At 39.7% G+C, this 15,231-nt stretch overlaps 2 pseudogenes across 2 annotated transcripts; both read left to right on the forward strand.

Annotated features, from left to right (window-relative positions):
* The first annotated feature begins 5,914 nt into the window (after positions 1–5,914).
* LOC117098300 lies at positions 5,915–7,379 on the forward strand (annotated as a pseudogene). Its single transcript, XR_004443317.1, has one exon. The product of XR_004443317.1 is annotated as an ATP synthase subunit alpha, mitochondrial-like (transcript).
* Positions 7,380–14,155: 6,776 nt separating this feature from the next.
* On the forward strand, positions 14,156–14,767 carry LOC117098302 (annotated as a pseudogene). The gene has a single exon (XR_004443322.1). The product of XR_004443322.1 is annotated as a 60S ribosomal protein L32-like (transcript).
* Positions 14,768–15,231: the final 464 nt, after the last annotated feature.

Raw genomic sequence — 15,231 nt, forward strand, 5'->3', positions numbered from 1 at the left:
TTTGGGATCTTTCTTCTTTTAAAAATATAAACATTTACTGCCACAGTTTTGGTGTATTGTGTTTTCATTTTCATTTGCTTTAAAATACTGTTAAATAGTGATTTCTTGACTCATCAAGTTGTTCAAGAGTATATTGCTTAATTTCCACATCTTTGGGAGTATTCCAGTTCAGAGTTTTCTAGTCCAGATTTCTAGTTTCATGGTGATTAGAAAATATGGTTGGTATTCTTTCATTTTTTTTTTTGGAATTGTTAAAACTTGTTTTGTGTCCTAATATGTGCTCTGTCTTGGAGACTGTTTTATGTGCAGCTGAGAAGAATGTGTATACTAACATTGGGTGGAATAATCTTTATATATCTATTAGATTCAATTCACTTATAGTATTGTTCAAGTTCTTTATTTCCTTATTGCTTTTCTTTCTGGTTGATCTATTTATTTTTGAAAGAGTATTGTATTCTCCTCCTATTACTTTTTTAATCTAATTCTTCCTCTAGTTCTATCAATGTTTGCTTCATGTATTTGGCTGCTCTGCTGTTTGATGCATATATTTTTATAAATGTTGTATTGTGAATTGACACTTTTATCAATATGGTGTGTACTGTTTTTCTCTTGTGACAATTTTTAACTTAATGTCTATTTTGTCTGATATATGTATGGGCACCCTTGCTATTTTGGTTACCTCTTGCATGGTATATATTTTTCTATTCCTTCGTTTTCAGCCTATGTGTGTTTTCAAAGCTAAGTGAATCTCTTGTAGGTAGCATGCATTTGGATTTTTAAAACATTGATTCTGCCACTCTGTCTTTTGATTGTGTAGTTTAATCCATTCACACTTAAAGTAATTATTGATAAGGAAGGGCTTACTGTTGCAATTTTGTTAATCGTTTTCAGTATGTCTTGGGGCTGTTTGTCCCTCTTTTCCTCTCTTGCTGCCTTTGTTTCATTGATTTTTTTTTTTTTTTTGTAGTGGTATGCTTTGAGGCCTTTCTTATTTTCTTTGGTATGTCTTCTATAGCAATTTTCTCTGTAAGTTACCATGGGGATTATATAAAACATTTTATAGCTATAACTATTTATTTAAACTAAAAATTTAATTCAATTGCATGCAAAACCTCTGCTCTTTGACCTCCAATTCACCTTACATTATCAATGTCACAAATTATACTTTTAATAATTTGTATCCATTAATGTAACTTAATAATTATGGTTATTTTATGCTTTTATTTATACCTGATTTAAAAATGATTTATGGACCACTATTGTAGTATGACAAGATTCTGCTTTTTTTTTTTTTTTTGACAGAGTCTCACTCTGTCACCCAGGCTGGAGTGCAGCGGTGCAATCTCAGCTCACTGCAAACTCTGCCTCCTGGGTTCACGCCATTCTCCTGTCTCAGCCTCCTGAGTAGCTGGGACTACAGGAACCCGCCACCATGCCCTGCTACTTTTTTTTTGTATTTTTACTAAAGACGGAGTTTCACCATGTTAGCCAGGGTGGTCTCGATCTCCTGACCTCGTCATCTGCCCGCCTGGGCCTCCCAAAGTGTGGGATTACAGGCGTGAGCCACCACGCCTGGCCTAGATTCTGCATTTGACTATATGTTTACCTTTACCAGAACCTTATACTTTTGTATGCTTTCAAGTTGGTATCTAGCTTTTATTTCAACCTGAAGGACTACTATTAGTAATTCTAGCAAGGCAGGTTAATGGTGATGAACTTCTTCAGCTTTTGTTTATCTGGGAAGATCTTTATTTCTCCTTCATTTCTGAAGGGCAGATTTGCTGTGTATTCTTAGTTGGCAATTTTCTTTCTCTTTCAGCCCTTTGAATATACTACCCCATCCCTTTCAGTCTGGAATGTTCCTGATGATGAGTTTGCTGATAATCTTATGAGAGTTCTCTTGTATATAAGTCACTTTTCTCTTGCTGCTTTCAAGATTCTCTGTCCTCGACTTTTGAGTGATTATAATGTGTCATGGTGTTGGATCTTTAGGTTCATCTTAGACAGAGTCCTTCAAGCTTCCGAAATTTGGTTGTCCGTTTCCTTTTTCAGATTTGGGAAGTTTTCAACCATTTCTTCAAGTAAGCTCTCTGCCAAAGGCTACTCTTCCTCATGCAGTCTGTGGACCCAGTTGTCATCTGCCACCACTGTCTACTTATCTTTCGACTGCTACAAATGGACTCCAAAAAAATCTCCAAAAGAAACTGTTACCATGACAAGATGGCCAACTAGACACAACCAGGAAGCTCTGCTCCCACTGAGAGAGACCAAAATATTGAGTACACCAACATATTTTGAGCCCATCTTCAGAGAGAAAATACTGAGAGTCATTAAAGAGGTGATGCAGACAACAAGGCTGAAGAAGGAGGAAGCTGGGAACCCTGCACAGGATACTTGCATGACAGGGCTAGTTCCCAGACCTGAATGTCTCCTGGGGAAGGGATAAGTGAAGGGATGGAGGGACAGGCCACTCTCACTGTGGACCTCTGGGATCCTAGGTACATAGAACTTCACATTCAACATGGACGTATGAGCTGCCAGGGGGATCTTCAAAGGGAGTAGGCAGAGACAGGGCTTCACTGGCATGGAGTCCAGGAGCTTTTGTACATGTGGCAGCTGTGGCAGAGCATGGCCTAGACACCCATCCCCTAGGGCTCCCCATCTCTGTACAAGCAGCTCTAGCCTCAGCTGATTGCTGGCCCAGGAGAGAGTGTGGCTGGCTTCCCTGTGGGACTGGGAAACTTTTTTTTGTAGACCCTCCTGCCTACCAGCAGGACCCCTGCCTGGTCACCCTGCAGGAGGTGTGTACAGAGTAGCCTCTGCTGCCAAGCCTGGGAGCTTTGCTTTGCCTGAGTACCTTCCTGGTGGCCTGGGAGCACTTTGGATCCCCCAGAACAGCTAGGGCCCAATCTCAAGGGTCTGGAGGATGAAGCTGAAGTCAGTCCTAGCCCCCCAAAACTACACAAATACATGGAAATTGAACAACTTACTCCAGAATAACGCCTCAGTGAACAATAAAATGAAGGACGAAATAAAAAAATTCTTTGAAATAAATGAAAATAGGGACACACCTTACCAAAATCTCTGGGACACAGCTAGAGCAGTATGAAGAGGAAAGTTTCTAGCACTAAGCACCTTCAGCAAGAAATTAGAAAAGTCTCAAGTTAACAATGTACCTTTGCATCTAGAGGAACTAGAAAAAAAGCAAGCCAACCCCAAAGCAAGCAGAAGATAATAAATATCTAAAATTAGAGAAGAACTGAATGAAATTTAGACATAAAAATCCATACAAAAGATCAATGAAACAAAGTTTTTTTTTTTTTTTTTTCAAAAGAATAAACAAGATCAGCAGGGCACGGTGGCTCACGCCTGTAATCCCAGCACTTTGGGAAGCCGAGGCGGGAGGATCACAAGGTCAGGAGATTGAGACCATTGTGGCTAACACGGTGAAACCCCGTCTCTACTAAAACTACAAAAAAAAAAAAAAAAGTTAGCTGGGCGTGGTGGTGGGTGCCTGTAGTCCCAGCTACTCGGGAGGCTGAGACAGGAGAATGGCGTGAACCCAGGAGGCTGAGCTTGCAGTGAGCCGAGATCACACCACTGCACTCCAGCCTGGGCGACAGAGGGAGACTCCGTCTCAAAAGATCAGTAAACCACTAGCTATATCAATCAAGAAAAAAAGAAAAGATCTAAATAAATACAATCAGAAATGACAAAGAAGACATTGCAACTGGTCCCACAAAAATACAAAAGATCCTCAGAGACTGTTATGAAGACCTCTATGTACACAAATTAAGAAAACCTAGAGAAAATGGGTAAATTACTGGAAACACACAAACTCCCAATATTGAACCAGAAAGAAAGTGAAAACTTGAACAGACCAATAAGTTCCAAAATTGTATCAGTATTAAAGAAACTGCCAACCATAAAAGAAAAAAAAAGAAAAAGAAAAAAAAAAGCCCTGGACCAGATGGATTCACAGACAAATTCTCTCAGAAATAAAAAGAAGAACTCAGACAAAAAAAGAATACCAATCGTATTGAAACTATTCAAAAAAATTGAAAAGGAAGGGTACCTCTCAAACTTATCTTACAAAGCCAGAATCAGTCTGATACCAAAATCTGGCAGAGATACAACAGAAAAAAGAAAACTTCAGGCCAGTATACCTAACGAACATAGGTGCAAAAATTCTCAACACAATACTAGCAAACTGAATCCAGCAGCACATCAAAAAGTTAATTTACTACAATAAGGCAGACTTTACTCCTGGGATGCAAGGCTGGTTGAACATATGCAAGTCAATAAATGTGATCCACCACAGTAACAGAATTAAAAGCAAAACCATATGATCATCTCAGTAGATGCAAAAAAAGCTTTCAACGAAATCCAACATCCCTTCATGATAAAAGCCCTCAACAAACTAGGCATCTAAGGTACATACCTCAAAATAATAAGAGCCATCTATACCAAACCCATCATACTGACTGGGCAAAAGCCAGAAGCATTCCCCCTAAGAACAAAAACAAGACAATGATGCCTACTGTCACTGCTATTATTCAATATAGTACTGGCAGTCCTAGTCAGAGCAATTAGGCAAGAGGAAGAAATAAAAGACATCCGTGGCTGGGCGCGGTGGCGCATGCCTGTAATCCCAGCACTTTGGGAGGCCAAGGCGGGCAGATCATGAGGTCAGGAGATCGAGACCACCCTGGCTAACACAGTGAAACCCTGTCTCTACTAAAAATACAAAAACGAAAAACAAACAGAAAAGACATCCACATAGTAAAAGAAGAGGTCAAATTGTCTCTCTTCACTGACAGTACGATTTTCTCTTTTTTTGAAACTGAGTCTCCCTCTGTCGCCCAGGCTGGAGTGCACTGTCACCATTTCACCTCACTGTAGCCTCTGCCTCCTGGGTTCAAGTGATTCACCTACCTCAGCCTCCAGAGTAGCTAGGATTACAAGCATTCACCACCATGCCTAGCTAATTTTTGTATTTTTTAGTAGAGATGGGTTTCACCATGTTGGCCAGGCTGGTCTTGAACTCCTGACCTCAAGTGATCTGCCCGCCTTGGCCTACCAAAGCTCTGAGATTACAGGTGTAAGCCACCATGCTTGGCCACTGATAATATGATTCTATATCTAGAAAACCCTAAAGACTCTGCCAAAAGGTCCATCAAACTGCTAAATGACCTCAGGAATGTTTCAGGATACCAAAATGATGTACAAAAATCAATAGCATTTCTATATATAACTGAGTACCTCAGCCTCGAAATACATTTTTAAACTATTTTTTTCCTCTCCTTCCTAATCTCAGAATGTAGCCTTGTAGTGTAAGATTCTTTGTTACGCCCTTTCCCAGCAGACATATCTGTGCACAGTGCTTGCCCATCTAACTATGTGCTTGCTTAGAAATTCCAGGAGCCAATTTTGAAGCAAATCAGGCAGAGAGACCCAGCCGCAGATCTTCCCACTCAAGGGGAGTTACGCCCAAGTCAGGATGATGCAAATCAGATCTCAGGATGCGCGATGACTTGAGATAACTATGGGAACAAGACATGCAGCTATGCACTCCCTTTTCACTACTCATGTTCATATCCCCACACCTTTTTCCTTCTTAAATCCCTTCACTCAGCCCAGAAGGCTGAGATGGCTCTTTTGAGCTTATGCCCAGACATTCTCCCATCTGCTAGCATTTGACCAACAAAAGTTGCTTTCCTTTCACCACACCTCAGTTCTCATGCTTTGACTTCTGAGAGGAGAGCAGCTGGACTTGAGCCGGTTACATATACACCAATAATGTTCAAGCTGAGAGCCAAATCAAGAACACAATCCCATTTACAGTAGCCACACACAAAAATGAAATATCTAGGAATACAGCTAACCAAGAAGGTTAAAGATCTCTACAAACCTGACAATGTTGGTGTTGTCATGTTTGGAAATGATAAACTAATTAAGGAAGGAGATACAGTGAAGAGGACAGGAGCCATTGTGGACGTTCCAGTTGGTGAGGAGCTGCTGGGTCGTGTAGTTGATGCCCTTGGTAATGCCATTGATGGAAAGGGTCCATTTGGTTCCAAGACCCATAGGCGAGTTGGTCTGAAAGCCCCTGGAATCATTCCTCGAATTTAAGTGCGGGAACCAATGCAGACTGGCATTAAGGCTCTGAATAGCTTGGTGCCAATTGGTCATGATCAGCATGAGCTTATTGGTAATGGACAGACTGGGAAAATCTCAATTTCTATTGACACAGTCATTAACCAGAAACGTTTCAATGATGGATCTGATGAAAAGAAGAAGCTGTACTGTATCTATGTTGCTATTGGTCAAAAGAGATCCACTGTTGCCCAGTTGGTGAAGAGACTTACAGATGCAGATGCCATGAAATACACCATTGTGGTGTCAGCTATGGCCTTGGATGCTGCCCCACTTCAGTAACTGGCTCCTTACACTGGCTGTTCCATGGGAGAATATTTTAGAGACAATGGCAAATATGCTTTGATTATCTATGATGACTTATCCAAACAGGCTGTTGCTTACCATCAGATGTTTCTGTTGCTCTGCCAACTCCCTGGTCATGAGGCCTATCCTGGTGATGTGTTCTACCAACACTCCCGATTGCTGGAGAGAGCAGCCAAGATGAACAATGCTTTTGGTGGTGGCTCCTTGACTGCTTTGCCAGTCATAGAAACACAGGCCAGTGATGTGTGTGTCTGCTTACATTCCAATGAATGTCATTTCTGTCACTAACAGACAGATTTTCTTGGAAGCAGAATTGTTCTACAGAGGTATCCACCCTGCCATTAATGTCGGTCTGTCTGTGTCTCGTGTCGGATCTGCTGCCCAAACCAGGGCTATGAAGCAGGTGGCAGGTACCATGAAGCTGGAATTGGCTCAGTATTGTGAGGTCACTGCTTTTGCCCAGTTCAGTTCTGACCCCGATGCTGCCACTCAACAACTTTTGAGTTGTGATGTATGTCTAATCGAGTTGTTGAAGCAAAGACAGTATACTCTCATGGCTATTGAAGAACAAGTAGCTGTTATCCATGTGAATGTAAGGGACTATCTTGAGAAACTGGAGCCCAGCAAGATTACAAAATTTGAGAATGCTTTCTTGTCTCACGTTGTCAGCCGGCACCAAGCCCTGTTGGGCACTATCAGGGCTGATAGAAAGAGCGCAGAAGAATCAGATGCAAAGCTGAAAGAGATTGTAACAAACTTCTTGGCTGGATTTGAAGCTTAAAATCCTATGGATTCGCATCAAATACCAGTTCAGTTTTGTCATTGTTTATTCTAGTAAATTAGTTTTATTTGTGAAAGGGTTACTCTCATACTCCTTATGTACAGAAATCACATGAAAAATAAAGGTTCCATAATGTAAAAAAAAAGATCTCTACAAGGAGAACTGCCAATCACCGCTGAAAGAAATCACAGATGACACAAATAAATAAATTAAAAAAAAATTCCATGCTGATGGATTGGAAGAATCAATATTGTTAAAATGGCCATGCTGCCCAAAGCAGTTTAAAGATTTAATGTTATAACTATCAATGTCATTTTTCACAGAACTAGAAAAAAACTATTCTGAAATTCATATAGAACCAAAAAAAAGTCCAAATAGCTAAAGCAGTCCTAAGCAAAAAGAACAAACCTGGAGGCATCACACTACCCAACTTCAAACTATACTATAAGGCTACAGTAAGCAAAACAGCTTGGTACTGATACAAAAAAGACAGATGAATGGAACAGAATAGATAATCCAGAAGTGGTTCTATCCCTATAGCCATCTGTTCTTTGACAAAGCCCACAAAAAATGGGAAAAGGACACCCTATTCCATAAATAATGCTGGAATAACTAGCTAACCATATGCAGAAGAATGAAACTGGACCCCTACCTTTCATCATATACAAAAATTAACTCAACATGAATTCAAGATTTAAATGTACAACCTCAAACTATAAGAATCCTGGAAGAAAACCTAGGAAAAACAGTATTCTGGACATAAGCCTTGGCAAAGAATTTTTGGCTAAGTCCCCAAAAGCAGTTGCAACAAAACCAAAAACTGACAAGTGGGACCTAATTAGATTAAAAAGCTTCTGCTCATCAAAAGAAACTGTCAGTAGAGTAAACAGACAACCTACATAATAGGAGAAAATATCTGCAAACTATGAATCCAACAAAGGTTTAATATCCAGAACCTATGAGGAACTTAAACAAATCAAGAAAAAACAAACAAACAAATAACCCCATTAAAAAATGGGCAAAGGACATGAACAGATACTTCTCAAAAGAAGACATATAAGCAGCCAACAAATGTATGAAAAAATGTCCAACATCACTAATCGTCAGAGCAATGCAAATCAGAACCACAATAAGATACCATCTCACTGCAGTCAGAATGGCTATGATGAAAAGGTCAAAAAACAACAGATGCTGGTGAGGCTGTGGATAAAAGGAATGCTTATAAACTGTTGAGGGGAATGTGAATTGGTTGTCATTGTGGAAAGCAATTGAAGATTTCTCAAAGAACTTAAAACTACCATTTAACCTACCAATCCCATTATTGGGCATATACCCAAGGGAAAATAAATCATTCTACCAAAAAGACACATACACTTGTATTTTCATAACAGCGTTATTCACAATAGCAAAGACATGGAATTAACCTGGGTACTTATCAACAGTGGATTGAATTTTTAAAATGTAGTACATATACACCACAGAATACTACACAGCCATAAGAAAGAAAGAATGAATTCATATCCTTTTCAGAATCATGGATACAACTGGAGTCCATAACCCTAAGTAAATTATTATAATCTAGGAATGGAAAACCAAATACAGCTTGTTCTCACTTGGAAGGGGAAGCTAAACACTGAGTACACATTGATATAAATATGGTAACACTAGACACCGTGAACTACTAGAAGGGGCGGGAGGGGGGATGGGTTGAAAATTACCTGTTAGGTAATATGCTCACTACCTGAGTGATGGAATCTATATCCTAAACATCAGCATTACAGCACATACCTGTGTAAAAAACTTGCAAGTATATCCCCTGCATACAAAATAAAAGTCCAAATTATTTTTTTTAAAAGAAATTGTTGTCATTACAGGAAGTGGTAGATATTTTGGGTTCTGCCTAGGCTGTTTCTGAATCATAGGGGAGTCCATATGATTCTGTTTGACATAAGTATCCCTGCTCAAACCATTCTGGAAGGAATCAGCTTTATACATGGAGACATCTGTCATCTCTCCGAGGTAGAGAAAGCCTTCCAGGATATAAATGTTACTTGTATGTTCCATATTGTCTTTTATGTTATGTCAGGGTGGAAACAATTGAATCAAAAACTGGTTGAAGAAATCAATGTGGGGGGGACACAGGCAATGTCCTCCAGGCTTGCAGGAGGATAGGAGTAATAACATTAGTTTACACTAGTGCTTTTAATGCATATTTGGAGGTGAAATGGTCAGAAATGAAGATGAATCTCTGTATTTCTTAACTCTTCACCTCTATAGCAATCACTACTCTCAGACAAAACTGTGGACAAAAAGATGGCGGAAGTGAATGGTGTTTTTCCTCCCCTACATCCCTAACATCCTGAATCCCTTCCCTTAAGTCTGTGACCACTGGGATACTTGGTCCCATTAGGATAGCTTTCCTCCACTGTGATTCCTCATCTACATGTTCAGTGTTGTCAGAAGAATGATGTTCTTTTCCAGATAGATGAATTACACAGCATTTAAATTTATCTTACTTCATTTTTTATGAGAAGTTATAAAATTGGAATAAAAAGCAGAAACAAGGAAAGGGATCTTCTGAAGTATACATTTTATAAGAGCCAAGGAATTAGTACCTGGAAAAATAAACTGTAATATTTAAAATTAGTTTATATATGGAGATAATTCTGTTTCTTGCTAACATGCCTATCACCCTACTGATTCTCAATTTGAAGTAAGCATTGTAATTTTTATATGTCTGAATATGAAATTTTACAACTTTGACAGAAGAGGCCAGAGAAGTAGCTTGCTCTTTTTCCACCATGTAGGAATAGAACAAGAAATCAGCAGTCTGCAGTCAGCAGTTACCGGAACTCAACTATGCTAATGCCTTCATCTTGGACCTCCCAGCCACCAGAACTATGAGAAATAAATATTCCTTGTTTAAGCCACCCAGTTTATGGTAATTTGTTACATCAGCCTAAACTGATTAAGACAAAATGCTAAGAAACAGAAGGACCACAAAGTAAAATTCTGTAACTCGTTCTGGAGTTTTAGATCTACTACAAAGTTCTAGAATCCAGTAGGTCTTCATGGACTGAATATGGTACCAGCAAAGGGGATGTGGACATGAGCCAGATCCTAACACAAACACAAAAGGTTTGAGGGAGGTTTGCCCTCAAACCTCCTTTATGGTTCCTTCCAGGAGTGTGCAGCCCAGAATGAAGGTTTGATGGAGTGACTGGTGCCACAGGTATGAGCAATCGGCTCATAACTGGGGCAACAGTTTGGAATCAAAGAATCATGATTGTTCTTGTAAATGATACTTATGGACCAAAGAGGCACATTGGGCTCAGAACATAGCAATTTTTCTCCTAGGTCTGTCAGCCTATATATCTTTTACAGGCCAGGTATGTCAAGAGTCTACATGTGAGAGAGGTCTTAAAATCCATACAATATACATTTTGTACACAATTTCAGAATTCATAACAGATTATACTCAAGATACTGCATTTTATCTAGTGTGTTTTTACATTATAATTTCACAGGGTAACAGCTTCTCATTTTCAATGCCAGGTTACTTTTATGTGATATTCACATTTTGTACCAATCTGGTGTTCAGATTTTATATTGCTTGATATGATTTTTTAAGTGCATAATCACTTTCTTAAAGTTTCTGTTTAAAAACTTACAGGAAGCATGACACAATATAAATATATTAGAGATGGAATATTTAATATCCCCTAAAATACCAAATAACTTACCAGTATCCCAGTATTTAAATATATAGTTGATAACTCAAAGTAATTTATGACTGTTTCTTTGTAATCATTTTGATGTCACAGGTTGTTTAAGGCTTAATGATGATTAAGAACATTTAGTGAATTTATGCACACTTTAATGAATTGATTTAACATTTCAGCTGTTTATGTGCAAGGACCCATAAAATTATCAATTTAAATGACTTGAGAATTAAAATATAATAGTTTATTCTTGGAGCATTACTTTTTCTCTCTCCACTTATTGGTCAGGCTACCAAATGCTTTTAAAAAAAAATCTGTGTTTTAAATATTTTTATTTATTTACTTATTTTGAGATGGAGTTTCACTCTTGTTGCCCAGGCTGAAGTGCAATGGCATGGTCTTGGCTCACTGCAACCTGCGCCTCCCGGGTTCAAGTGATTCTCCTGTGTCAGCCTCCTGAGTAGCTGGGATTACAGGTACCCGCCACCACGCCCGACTAATTATTGTATTTTCAGTAGAGATGGGGTTGCAACATGTTGGCCAGGCTGGTCTCAAACTCCTGACCTCAGGTGATCCACCTGCCTTGGCCTCCCAAAGTGCACGGATTACAGGCATGAGCCACCATGCCAGCCTAAATATTTTTACATGAGATTGTGGATGATAATCTCATTTTGGGTAGATTTGTATTATGGGTAAATTTTTATCAGGGATCCTGATTTTAAAAGAAGAAAATAAATTTTTTTTCCGGTTATGATGAGCATTTTTCATTAATTACCAACTTTAGTTAAGGTAGCTTCATTTAATCCATACATTTTATTTGTTAATGCATGGTGCGATTAAAACAATAGTTACGATGTCATGAAGGACCTGTGCCAAGAATCAGATGGCACCACATAGCCGTCATTCCCTATGACGATGCTACTTTCAAATTCTCACTTTTTTAATGAGAATCTTGAGGCTCCGAGATGTTAAGTGACTTTCCCAAGAATACACAGCTAGTCGATTCCGATTTATAAGGCCACAAAGCCTGGGTTCGCGGTTACTACTCTGCTCACTGGAACTTGTGGGAGCAAATTCTAATAAACTTACAGCTCTTCTTCCCCAAAACATCTTAGCTCGGAGAGGGAGGAGACCTCTATACTGCAGAGCTAAGGTTTTAAGTAGGTCCTGCTTGACTTCCGGGGCATGTGACATGTGAATACAGCTGGTTTTATGGTGGTAAAATCATCAGCACTTCCATGGAGCATCTTGTATTTCTCAGGGCATGGGAACCAACCACCTGCAGCATAAGGTAAATTTTTAACTCATAAGTCAATGAGATTGTTATTGCTACGGATATCACCATATTATTTGGCAGATAATTCTTACGGAAATATCATAGAGGGCAAGTATTGTGACAACTTTTCTCCATGATTAATAAAACAAACAGACAATATTTACAATACTAATCCTTGCTGTGTTTCTTAATAAAATGTTCTTGATTACTTAAAGTTCTATTAAATTAAAAATCAGATTTTTGCAACATGTAGAAGGCTCTTTTAAAAGAAACTATAGTATTATTCTATATTGTATTTCTGTAGGTATAATATCACACCACCATAATCTGCATGGTCTAATAAAATAATAAATTGTTTCTCAATAAATAACTTTCCCACAATATGGAAACATTGGCAATGTTTTGTTTTTTCTTGTTGTTTGTTTGTTTTGTTTTGAGATGGTGTCTCGCTCTGTCACCCAGGCTGGAGTGCAGTGGCGCGATCTCGGCTCACTGCAACCTCCACCTCCCGGGTTCAAGCGATTCTCTTGCTTCAATCTCCTGATTAGTTGGGACTACAGGTGTGTGCCACTATGCCAGGCTAATTTTTTGTATTTTTAGTAGAGACAGGGTTTCACCGTGTTAGCCAGGATGATCTGGAACTCCTGACCTCATGATCTGCCTGCCACAGCCTCCCAAAGTACTGGGATTACAGGTGTGAGCCACCGTGCACAGCCAGCAATGTTTTTTAACCTGTAGTTTAGTCTTCAGACCCTCTCAAATTACTTACTGAATTAAAGTATGCCTTTTATAAGAAACAACATTCCAGTAATATAAAAAAATTCTGATCTCTTCTTTTACTTTCCATTCAACTTAAGGTACATTTTGGAGGGCATTCTTGTGCTTACTTCATGTAACCTCACTTGCTTTTAGGTGAATTCAAAATTCTGATGTTAATCCCTTGTATTAGGGTTCTCTCGAGAAACAGAAGTAATAGGATATATGTATATACGAAAGAGAGTTTATTAAGGAGTATTGACTCACACGATCACAAGGTAAAATCCCAGGATAGGCTGTCTGCAAGTTGAGGAGCAAGCAAGCCAGTGATGGTTCAGTCTGAGTCCCCAAACCTCAAAAGTAGGGAAGCTGACAGTGCAGCGTTCAGTGTGTGACCAAAGGCTCGAGGGCCCCTGGAAAACCACTGGTGTAAGTCCAAGAGTCCAAAAGCCGAAGAACTTGGAGTCTGATGTTTGAGGGCAGGAAGCATCCAGCACGGGAGAAAGATGAAGGCTGCAAGACTCAGTAGTCCGCTCTTCCGTCTTCTCCTGCCTCCTCACTGGCAGCTGATTAGATGGTGCCCACCAGGTTGAGAGTGGGTCTGCCTCTCCCAGGCCACTGACCCAAATGTTCATCTCCTTTGGCAACACCCTCACAGACACACCCAGGATCAATACTTTGCATCCTTCAATCTAATCAATTTGTCACTCAGTATTAACCATCTTCTTACTGAGCAGTTGACTCATAATAACACTGCCAGAGAACTCTAACAGTTAACAGAAGCGTTGTTTGTTGTCCTAAGTCTGTCATAATATGCTGTATAACCTTTCAAGAAACATTTAAAATGTCCTCTTTCAAGCAATGAAATGTGCATTCCTTGAATTGAAAGAACTGGAGCCTCCTTGATGTGTTGCCTGATATGGTGGGAAAGGTGAGCCCCTGAGTGGAGGACTCATCCCGCATCCCATTCTCTCATAGGTTTGTGAAAGCAGAAGTCACTTTCCTTCTGACCTTGGCATGCATCCTGCTTCAAGAATGGAGCTGGAGGCATATCCATTCTGATTACAAAGAAAATTTAAGTCACTCTCCTATAGAATTTTAATTTCAATAATTGTTCCAGTAATTTGCAAGTACATGGTATGTTTTGTCTTAACTAATAGAAAAAGTGTCCTTTTTCAAAAAGAGAAGTGTTAATGTAATAATAACAGTAATGACTTCACAGAGTGTGTGTGTTCTGTTCCAAGCACTTTAAACATATGAACAATTTCATCCTCTCTTCCTGGGTGCTGCCTACGGAAGTGGCAGCCATCTCCTCCTCGGCATCATGGCCGCCCTCAGACCCCTTGTGAAGGCCAAGATCGTCAAAAAAAGAACCAAGAAGTTCATGCGGCACCAGTCAGACCGATATATCAAAATTAAGCGTAACTGGCGGAAACCCAGAGGCATTGGCAACAGGGTTCATAGAAGATTCAAGGACCAGATCTTGATGCCCAACATTGGTTATGGGAGCAACAAAAAATCAAAGCACATGTGGCTTCCAGAAGTTCCTGGTCCACAACAACAAGGAGCTGGAAGTGCTGCTGATGTGCAACAAATCTTACTGTGCCGAGATTGCTCACAATGTTTCCTCCAAGAACTGCAAAGCCGTCGTGGAAAGAGCTGCCCAACTGGCCATCAGAGTCACCAACCCCAATGCCAGGCTGCACAGTGAAGAAAATGAGTAGACAGCTCATGTGCATGTTTTCTGTTTAAATAAATGTAAAAACTGCCCCCCCCCCAAAAAAAAAAGAAATGTAATCCTCACAGTAGTCCTTGGAGGATGATATCATCCTGATTTTGCAGATGAGACCACTGAGGCACAGAAAGGCCAAGCCTTATATGGCAGAGCTGGGATTTGAACCCAGGATGTCTGGCTCTTAATGCTGTTAGTTCACTTTCTTAACTGTGGGCCAGATGTGTGTAATTGGCTATCAAATGTGGTTCTGACACAAAATTCTACATCTAAATTCCAGTCTCCATTTTATATTTCTGCTAACCTGACAGGGGAAAAACTTTTATTTTAATATGACCAGAGATCCACATTTTGAAAAATACCACCAGTGCAGTCCTGACAGCCACTTCTTCATTCTTAAGCACCTGGGAGGAAACTGTTCAGAAGTGATTTGTTAATGAAATGGTAAAATCAGCTCTGCCCTTGCTGATGAGTCAAGAATAATTACCAACGACTGAGTCCA

This window comes from Trachypithecus francoisi, unplaced genomic scaffold (assembly GCF_009764315.1).
Source record: "Trachypithecus francoisi isolate TF-2019V2 unplaced genomic scaffold, Tfra_2.0 Lachesis_group16, whole genome shotgun sequence".
Classification (NCBI taxonomy): domain Eukaryota; kingdom Metazoa; phylum Chordata; class Mammalia; order Primates; family Cercopithecidae; genus Trachypithecus; species Trachypithecus francoisi.